The sequence below is a fragment of the Ambystoma mexicanum genome, chromosome 5p (assembly GCF_040938575.1).
Source record: "Ambystoma mexicanum isolate Mex_15411 chromosome 5p, UKY_AmexF1_1, whole genome shotgun sequence".
Taxonomy (NCBI): domain Eukaryota; kingdom Metazoa; phylum Chordata; class Amphibia; order Caudata; family Ambystomatidae; genus Ambystoma; species Ambystoma mexicanum.
The window spans coordinates 835,209,928-835,218,668 of record NC_090930.1 but is presented as its reverse complement, the minus strand read 5'-3'; the positions used below and the strand labels follow the sequence as shown (position 1 = coordinate 835,218,668).

At 44.2% G+C, this 8,741-nt stretch overlaps 1 long non-coding RNA gene across 1 annotated transcript; it reads left to right on the top strand.

Annotated features, from left to right (window-relative positions):
- The first annotated feature begins 7,408 nt into the window (after nucleotides 1-7,408).
- On the top strand, nucleotides 7,409-8,394 carry LOC138481714 (uncharacterized). The gene is made up of 3 exons (XR_011274350.1): nucleotides 7,409-7,583; nucleotides 8,117-8,230; nucleotides 8,315-8,394. It is a non-coding gene; the product is annotated as an uncharacterized lncRNA (long non-coding RNA).
- Nucleotides 8,395-8,741: the final 347 nt, after the last annotated feature.

Here is an 8,741-nt window from a genome sequence, read left to right as displayed (position 1 = left end):
GGCACACAGCATGTATGTTTAAGGATACAAAATAGGAATTTTGAAGTACTAACTTTTGGTTGAACTTTTTCTGATGTTTAACAATGTTTCCCCACAACTGTCGGCCCTTTTCACACACCTGCTGTAAATATCACTCGGACTTGCACACATGCTCACAGTTACTGCGCTACTCAAGCATAAACTGGTTAAGCTGCCAATAAGTTTGGCAAAGGCATTGGAAAATGTCTGTGGACATTCAGGCAAGGTAAGACTAGGTCATCTGCATTGCATTTACGTGTGCGTAATGTACAGCTGTCCTCACAAGTTCGATCTAAAGCTTCTAAAAGCTTGGTAAACCAGTCCGTTTGGACCAAAGCCCCAACACTGGTATGAAGAGGGACATGGCGCTCCTAGGTTATATTGATAGCTTCTGGGATCAACACATGTTCATAGAGCAGTAAGGGGCTCATTTTGGTAAAAGGCTTGCATAGGGCTTGTACGCCTTGCATTAACGTCACGCCCCATTTTAATTAATTTGTATGGTGGAGAGGAGGGGCCAATCGCATACATGCCAACATTCCGAAGTGGCTGGGAGGGAGATTTCTACAGGGAGACAACAATTTCGCCATAGGAATGCATTGAGAACGTGAAAAATAGTATTTTTTACTCGAAAATCGGGAGTCTCCTGCCTAAATCGGGAGGGTTGGCATGTATGTGTTATGTCGAGACGTTGCCGGAGGCCCAGCACGAGGGGCTGGCTCCGGTCCAAGAGGCCGCATGGCCTGGAGCGCGGCCTAGGCAGGAGAGCTTACAAAAACACACACACGCGCTGGCTTAGCTTCGCCCGGAACTACCTCCCACTCAGGGGGCGGGGCTTTTATTAACTTGCCCTACGTCACCGCGCTGCGGGACGTAGGGCGGATATAACATTCCTCCTTTATTTCAAAATGACCTAACAACATCAACATAAACATAAACATGAACAGCAGGCTCAACTATAAACTTCTGTCATCGCTGCTGGAATTAGCATACATAGTCATTCAGCCTCGCAGGCGGCCTCGTGGCCTTTCTCAGACTGTACCGCTTCGCTTGGGGGCTGTCCCCGCTCGGTTCGTAAGTCTGCTCACCTTCGCTGCCTGTGTACTCACTGCTGGGCAGTCTCGGTGATTGCCAGCTGCAATCCCCCGCAGATTCTTCCTCGGGGTCTTGCGCCGGCACGTCGCTGCTTTGTTGCTCGTTGTCGTCGTGATGTTCTTCGCCATCCGTCCAGAGGTGCTGGGGCACGGGCTTGAACCAGGACGCGTTCCTTGTTACTTCCCGACCTCCCCGTGTGACAGTTATCATGGTCCCACGCCGATTGCTGACGGTCCATGGCAGTTCATCATACCTGGTGTCCATCTTGGATTTCGTGGGATTACGCAACATGATGACTTGGTCGCCCACTCTGTGGTTTGAGGGCCTTGCTCTTCTCTTGGCGCTCATGTGAGCATTGGCACGTGTTCTCCTCGTTTCCACGCGTGCATGGTCGACGTCGTCAGGGGTTCTACTTGGATGATGAGGAATCGACGAGTTGATGACTGTTCCGAACATAAGGTCAGCAGGTGGTATGCCCGTGGTGCTGTGGGGGGGTGACCCGATAGTTCCTTAGGAACCGGAATAGGTCGATCCTCCACGGGCTGGCGTTGGCTTTTGATATTCGGAGTACCTTGTTGATAGTCCTCATGAATCGCTCGACGTCCCCATTAGCTTGCGGCCACCTTGGCATAATATGGTGGTATTTGATGCCCAGTTCCTGTAGGTATGACCTGAATTCCTCCCCTGTGAATGGGGGCCCATTGTCGCTCTTAATGGTCGTGGGCAGACCATGGGTGGCAAACATCTTTTCTATCACCGGGATGACCACCTCCGCGGCGGTGGACTCCAGTATCTCGACCTCTGGATATCGTGAGTGATCATCGATTGCCACCAGTAGATGTAGACCCTCTCTGATTTTGCAAAAGTCAATGCTGATCGCTTCCCATCGTGCCCGGCCACGCTCGGCCGATAGGATCGGTTCTGGGTCTGGGGGTCCACTCGTTATTTGGCAGGGCAGACATGTGTTTACTAAGTCCTCCACACGATCGTCAATTTGAGGGAACCATACCCTGTGTCGGATCCGTGCCTTTGTTCTCGCAAGCCCTTGGTGTCCTTCATGCGCTAGGGCAACTATCCTGTCTTGCAGCCTTGGGGGTATGATGATGCGGTCACCCCTTAGCAGGAGTCCTCCCTCAGTGATTGAGAGGTCTTGTCGAACCGTGAACATACCTGCTAGGAACGCCTTGGCCCCCTCGGTTCTGTTGCGTGTGTGCGACATGAAGTCTTTCCAGATGCCTGACAAAATGGCATCTTTTACCAGATCGCAACATGGGTCATTCTGGGTTTCTGTTGTAATGTCCTCGATGTTTATCGCTTTGGGCCTCATGGTGTGGACCACTTGACAGATGTGCTCCTCCGTCTCTTCGGCGACTAACCCTTCCTGCTGGGTGGCTGGTCGTGGGTGCCTCGACAGGAAGTCAGCGGGGTTGCCGCTGCCCGGTTGGTAGACAAGTTCGAAATCATACTGCTGGAGGTGTAGCAGCCACTTGGTGATTCTGGCTGGTGGGTGTGCCGATGACCCAATGAAGATTGGTAGCAGAGGCTTGTGGTCGGTGATCGCCGTGAACTTGCGCCCATATAGGTACATGTGGAAGTGTCGACACCCCCATAGAACGGCAATTGCTTCCTTTTCTATGTGGGAGTACCTTTGTTCCGTTGCTGTGAGCGCCCTGGATGCATAAGCAATCAACCTTTTTGTACCCTCCTTCGTGACCTGCATCAGGATTGCTCCGAGTCCGACTGGGCTGGCATCCACAAATAGCTCTGTCAGGAGGTCCGTGTCGTAATAGGCCATCTTGGTATCCGTTGACAGGGAGTCCTTTATGCTCTCAAATGCCTCCTGGCATTCGGGTCCCCAGTCCCACTTGGTGCTGGCCTTTGTTAGCTCCCGCAGTGGTTCGGATAGGGTTGCTAAGTTCCGAATAAATCTGCCACAGTAAGTGGCCATACCCAGGAAACTGCGCACCTCGGTGGGAGTCGTGGGGGGGCTGGCAGCTTGTATGTCCGAGAAAAAGTTTGTGAAAAAACAGATCGACTACCCCTCTCTTTAAGTCCTGTATGGGTCACAGGTGAAGATGAAGGTTAACCTGTACAATTTGTTAGTAAGGTTATCGCCTTTTTGGGAAGAATTGCAAAAAAATGCAGCTAGGTACAAAAAATTCTATCTTTTTAATAGTCACAAGAATACCTAAAAACATTACAAGCTTAACAAAACATAGCAAACTTAATACATTTTCAATTAAAACATTCAGTCATCATTCATCTATTCTAACAGGGGAATACTACAACTTAAACAGCTTTGTGCATAACAGTGAGTCAAAATATGCATTAGTGACAGGGGAAAAAACATTAGGTTTTCCCTTTAGCAGTCGACATATGTTTCGGCCCTTTGTAGTGTACCACCTCTGTCAACAGTGATCACTAAGGTAAATGTTGGGCCATCTTCAGGACAAATGGTTACTTTGTGGTAGATTATTCTTGTTCCCCATTAGGCACACTAGCACATCTAAAAGGATAAATATACATATATTAATGTATAAAAATGAAATAGAAAAAGAGTTGCAATTCCCAACTGGATAGCATCAAGGCGATGGCTAGGTTACACTGTTCTAGACACGCACACTAAACCCACCTATGGTCCATAGACTGAAGTTAGGACTATTGAGACTGGTCAGACTCTCGGATGTGGCCGGGTATTGCCATCTCTGGTCTTGGTTCCTATAATTAATTAGAAACGACCATTACTTAGTGTTATGTTACTGCTACTACAGGCTATTTATTAAGTGAACTAAATTGACTTACAGATTAGCAACTTCTGTGGCTTTGTTTTCAAGGTTGGTCTTTGTATTTCTGTATTTCACTTGGTACCATTCATTGGCAGGGCATGTACCGTTATTCTGGTGCTGTTCAAGAGATCTATTGATACTAATCATAGATACGGCAGAAGAAGAAGCAGACCTACAAAAAATAGAAATTGCAGCTTTAGAAGACAAAATCAAACGAGACAAAACCATCAAAGATATTAAAGAAACTTTAGAAAAGATTGAAGATGAAATAAGTAAATTCAAAAAATTAACTCTAGACAAAAAAATTTGGAAGTTGAAGAAAGACGTTGAACAATATAAGGAGACAAAAACATACCCTTATCTTGTAGAAAGTTATTATGAAGACCTACAGAAGGTCAACCGAGGTCGAACATACAATGCAGGCAATAGGAACAAACAATTTGTCAATTTTTCCAACTCCTTAAATGCCTCCTCAAGTAGCCGTTCAGATACTAGCCAAGCAGGACCCCCGCCCCAATTTTTTCGGGGCCGGGGCAAACGCGGCCGCAACAAGAATCCAGGACCACCCCGGATGAATACCAGGAATTGGCAGGGCCCACCTCCAACTTGGTAGTACCGATCTTCAATTTAACTTCACACACCCTTTCTTCCACGGAAATTAGTGTCCTTTCTAAAGGTTTGTCTTTTGTTCCTACTACTAAGGCAAAATCTTTTGAGACAGAAATAGAACTTCAAAAGTTCTATAGAACAATACGCCTAAAATATTTTTTTAGGAACTCGACGCCATCGAGAAAAGAACCGTCCATTACAGGTCTAAAACCACCCTCCAAGTTTACACCTACAAACGCAATGGTCAGTCCAGCGATACTAGCGTTTGAACAAAGAATGTCTCACGAAATTCAAAGTATGATAAAAACCAAAAAAAAACTCGAGAGACAATCTCACAAAGGCTGAGAGAGAGGCTCTAAAATCTTTACAGTCCAACGACTTATTTATAATCAAGCCCGCAGACAAAGGGGGCAGAATAGTGCTATGGGGCAAAGAAGCATACGAAACAGAAGCAATGAAACATCTCAATGATAAAACTGCATATAGGGAACTGGCGCAAGATCCCACACCAAGGCTCCAAGATGAGATAAGTAGTCTCATGAAACATGCAATGGATGAAGGATGGATAGAGCCGGAAGAAAAAGACTTTTTGGTCAACACACAACCTACCATTCCGGCTTTTTACATCCTTCCAAAAATTCATAAAAATGAAAAAACACCCCCCGGTAGACCTATTGTAGCGGCGATTAATTCTATTCTTGAGCCGCTTTCAGTCTATTCAGATTGGTTCTTAAGACCCTTTGTGTCCCAAATGAAATCATATGTCAAAGACACTACCAGTATGTTAAAAAAATTGGAAACTTTTCAACTCAGTCCATCAGACATCTTGGTGACCTTTGATGTGGTTAGTCTCTACACCAGCATCCCACAACAGGATTGCCTGAAGGTGATGGCAAAATACTTAGACAGACGTACTAGAACACTTAATAGTGTCCCCACTGCATTCATTTTAGAATGCATTAGACTCGCTCTAACAGAGAATTTTTTTCTATATAACGGACGTTTTTACAACCAACTCAAAGGCACAAGCATGGGAGCAACTTTTGCTCCAGATTTGGCAAACTTATATATGGATGACCTTGAAGAACAATGTATTTTTGATTCTTCTAACCCTTTCTCTGCATCGATTATGACATGGCTACGGTACATTGACGACATTTATATGATCTGGAGCGACACATTTGACAACTTGACAAAGTTCCATGAATGGCTAAATGCGCAAAACTCTAATATACAGTTCACAATACATACTGACCTGCATACCATACCGTTCCTGGACCTTCAAATACAAAAAACTGAGACGGGAAGTATAGAAACAATCTTATACAGGAAGCCCACAGACAAAAACACATTGCTCAGTTATCACAGCTTTCATCCGCTGAGTTTAAAAGAAGGACTCCCCTACGGGCAGTTTCTGCGGATTCGCAGAAACTGTACACAAGTTGAAACGTACAAAAAACATGGAAAATGTTTACAAAAAAGATTACAAGATAGAGGCTATCCGAAAAAGACAATCCACCGGGCATACAAAAGAGCATTGCATAGTAATAGGATGACTTGCCTAGAGTCCATGCACCGGCGTAAGGAAGAGGAAAAAATAACATGTGTCAGCACATATAGTCCTATTAGTAACCATCTCAGAAAGATCATTAAAAAACACTGGCACATGATCAAAACTGAAGATTTTAATCCCCTTATGCCTCGTTTTGCCTTTAAAAGACAACGTAACATCAAAGATACCTTGGTTCACACTTACCCTGTTGCGCCCAAGGCTGTGATTACCCAGACACAACTCTGGGGCCTACCACCAGTTGTGGGGCATCACCGCTGTGGAAAATGTTCAGTCTGTGCACAGACCACCACTATGAAAAGTATCCAATTGCGCAACACCCTAGTACAGCTAAAGACATTTACCAACTGCCTTACCAAATGGGCTGTATATGCCATAAAATGCCCTTGTGACCTAGTATATATAGGGAAGACCAAACGACAGGTACGTCAAAGAATCTGCGAACACAAATCTTGTATTCGGAATGAAATTGACAATAAACCCTTAGTGGCCCATTACATTCAACAACAACATAAATGCACAGATCTACTATGGTGTGTCATACAGGTCATCAAACCCTCCCCCAGAGGAGGTAATATGGATCTTGAGCTCACAAGATGCGAGCAGAAATGGATTCACAATTTAGATACGGTTAAATATGGCCTGAACATTGCCATAGAATGGAATACATTCCTTTGAAGCCACCCCTATTTAACTTGTTGATGGGTGGTTATATCTGGAGGCTCCCTTTTTAAAAAGGGTGCTTGCTAGAATTAGCTGTCCAGTATCAAGATCCCTTACTCTGGAGCAAAACTCGTACAAATAGGACCCCATGACTGCCACGTAACAAATTATAGCACAACCTATAGTGCATGTCGACTCTCAGCTACAATCTTGGAAGGATAGAGTACATCTCCCCTCATACAAATATCGCTAGGGCGCCAAAAAACAATGGCCCGTGGACACATCAAATGCTAGATAATGAAGGCCAGGCTGCGTTCTGCATAACAAAAGGAGTTGGCGATCTTTAACACAGTAACACTAAACAGACCACCAACACATAGAAACACTGCTTTTCCCCACACACTATTGCAATACCGATAACACTATCTATAGGTGTCATTTTTTGGAATTAAACGGAGAAAAGAAAGGGGGCCATGCAAGTGCAAAATTACCCAATATAATTGCGGCACAACCGGATAATACAAAGGCGCCTTCTAATATATGATGCCAGTAGCTGTTATAAATCACTTGAGTATATCACATTACCAGGTGCAATATTACAAAAGGTGTCATTCATACGGCCGGCATTTGATTTGCAATAATACAAAACATGGCCTTTTTTGGCCCTTGACTACAAGTTCCAGCAGCCTTATAGTCACGTTCCAAAGGCTACAAATGTGAGGTAAATACGGGTCTCTTATCACGTGACTCGATTCAAAAACACACCATTACTCTGCAGAACGAGCTCTTGCCGCTCTTGCAGACTTCCAGCTTTCACTCGGACATAAACAACACAGATCAAGGTAAGCGTTAGAACAGCTTCAATGAATTCAGAGTTTTAAATTATACAAGCCTTAACCGCACTGTCAGCATGACACAGTGATCACAATGACTGATAAGCTTGCTCGTAAAATCTGACACGAACGGCACTGATTACAACAGGTCATAGAAACACGTGCATTTTAAATAAACATGCAAAAGTCAAGCTGCAGTTTGCAAGGCGGTGAACACGGGGCCAAATGCTTGCACATTGTCTATCTTTATAATTCGTGACAGTAGTACATTCAAAATAACTATAGAAAATAGAAAAATGAACCATAGCCATGTCATGCATCTTTGGGCAATATCCTTTAGAGTTTCACAAGCAATAATGCAAAAGGCGCTTTGTAAGCCGACTATATTATAGCACAGGCTTTCATTAATTGCAAACAGCCTGCGGCCCACAGTCCATGTTTAAATAAACACAGCAACAACAAAGTCATAAAAGAATGATGACTATTCTAACATGCTGTAATATATCCATTCAACAGCGAGTTCTTTTTCTCCTTTGATTTAGGCAGCACTATAACCACCAGAATAACGGTACATGCCCTGCCAATGAATGGTACCAAGTGAAATACAGAAATACAAAGACCAACCTTGAAAACAAAGCCACAGAAGTTGCTAATCTGTAAGTCAATTTAGTTCACTTAATAAATAGCCTGTAGTAGCAGTAACATAACACTAAGTAATGGTCGTTTCTAATTAATTATAGGAACCAAGACCAGAGATGGCAATACCCGGCCACATCCGAGAGTCTGACCAGTCTCAATAGTCCTAACTTCAGTCTATGGACCATAGGTGGGTTTAGTGTGCGTGTCTAGAACAGTGTAACCTAGCCATCGCCTTGATGCTATCCAGTTGGGAATTGCAACTCTTTTTCTATTTCATTTTTATACATTAATATATGTATATTTATCCTTTTAGATGTGCTAGTGTGCCTAATGGGGAACAAGAATAATCTACCACAAAGTAACCATTTGTCCTGAAGATGGCCCAACATTTACCTTAGTGATCACTGTTGACAGAGGTGGTACACTACAAAGGGCCGAAACATATGTCGACTGCTAAAGGGAAAACCTAATGTTTTTTCCCCTGTCACTAATGCATATTTTGACTCACTGTTATGCACAAAGCTGTTT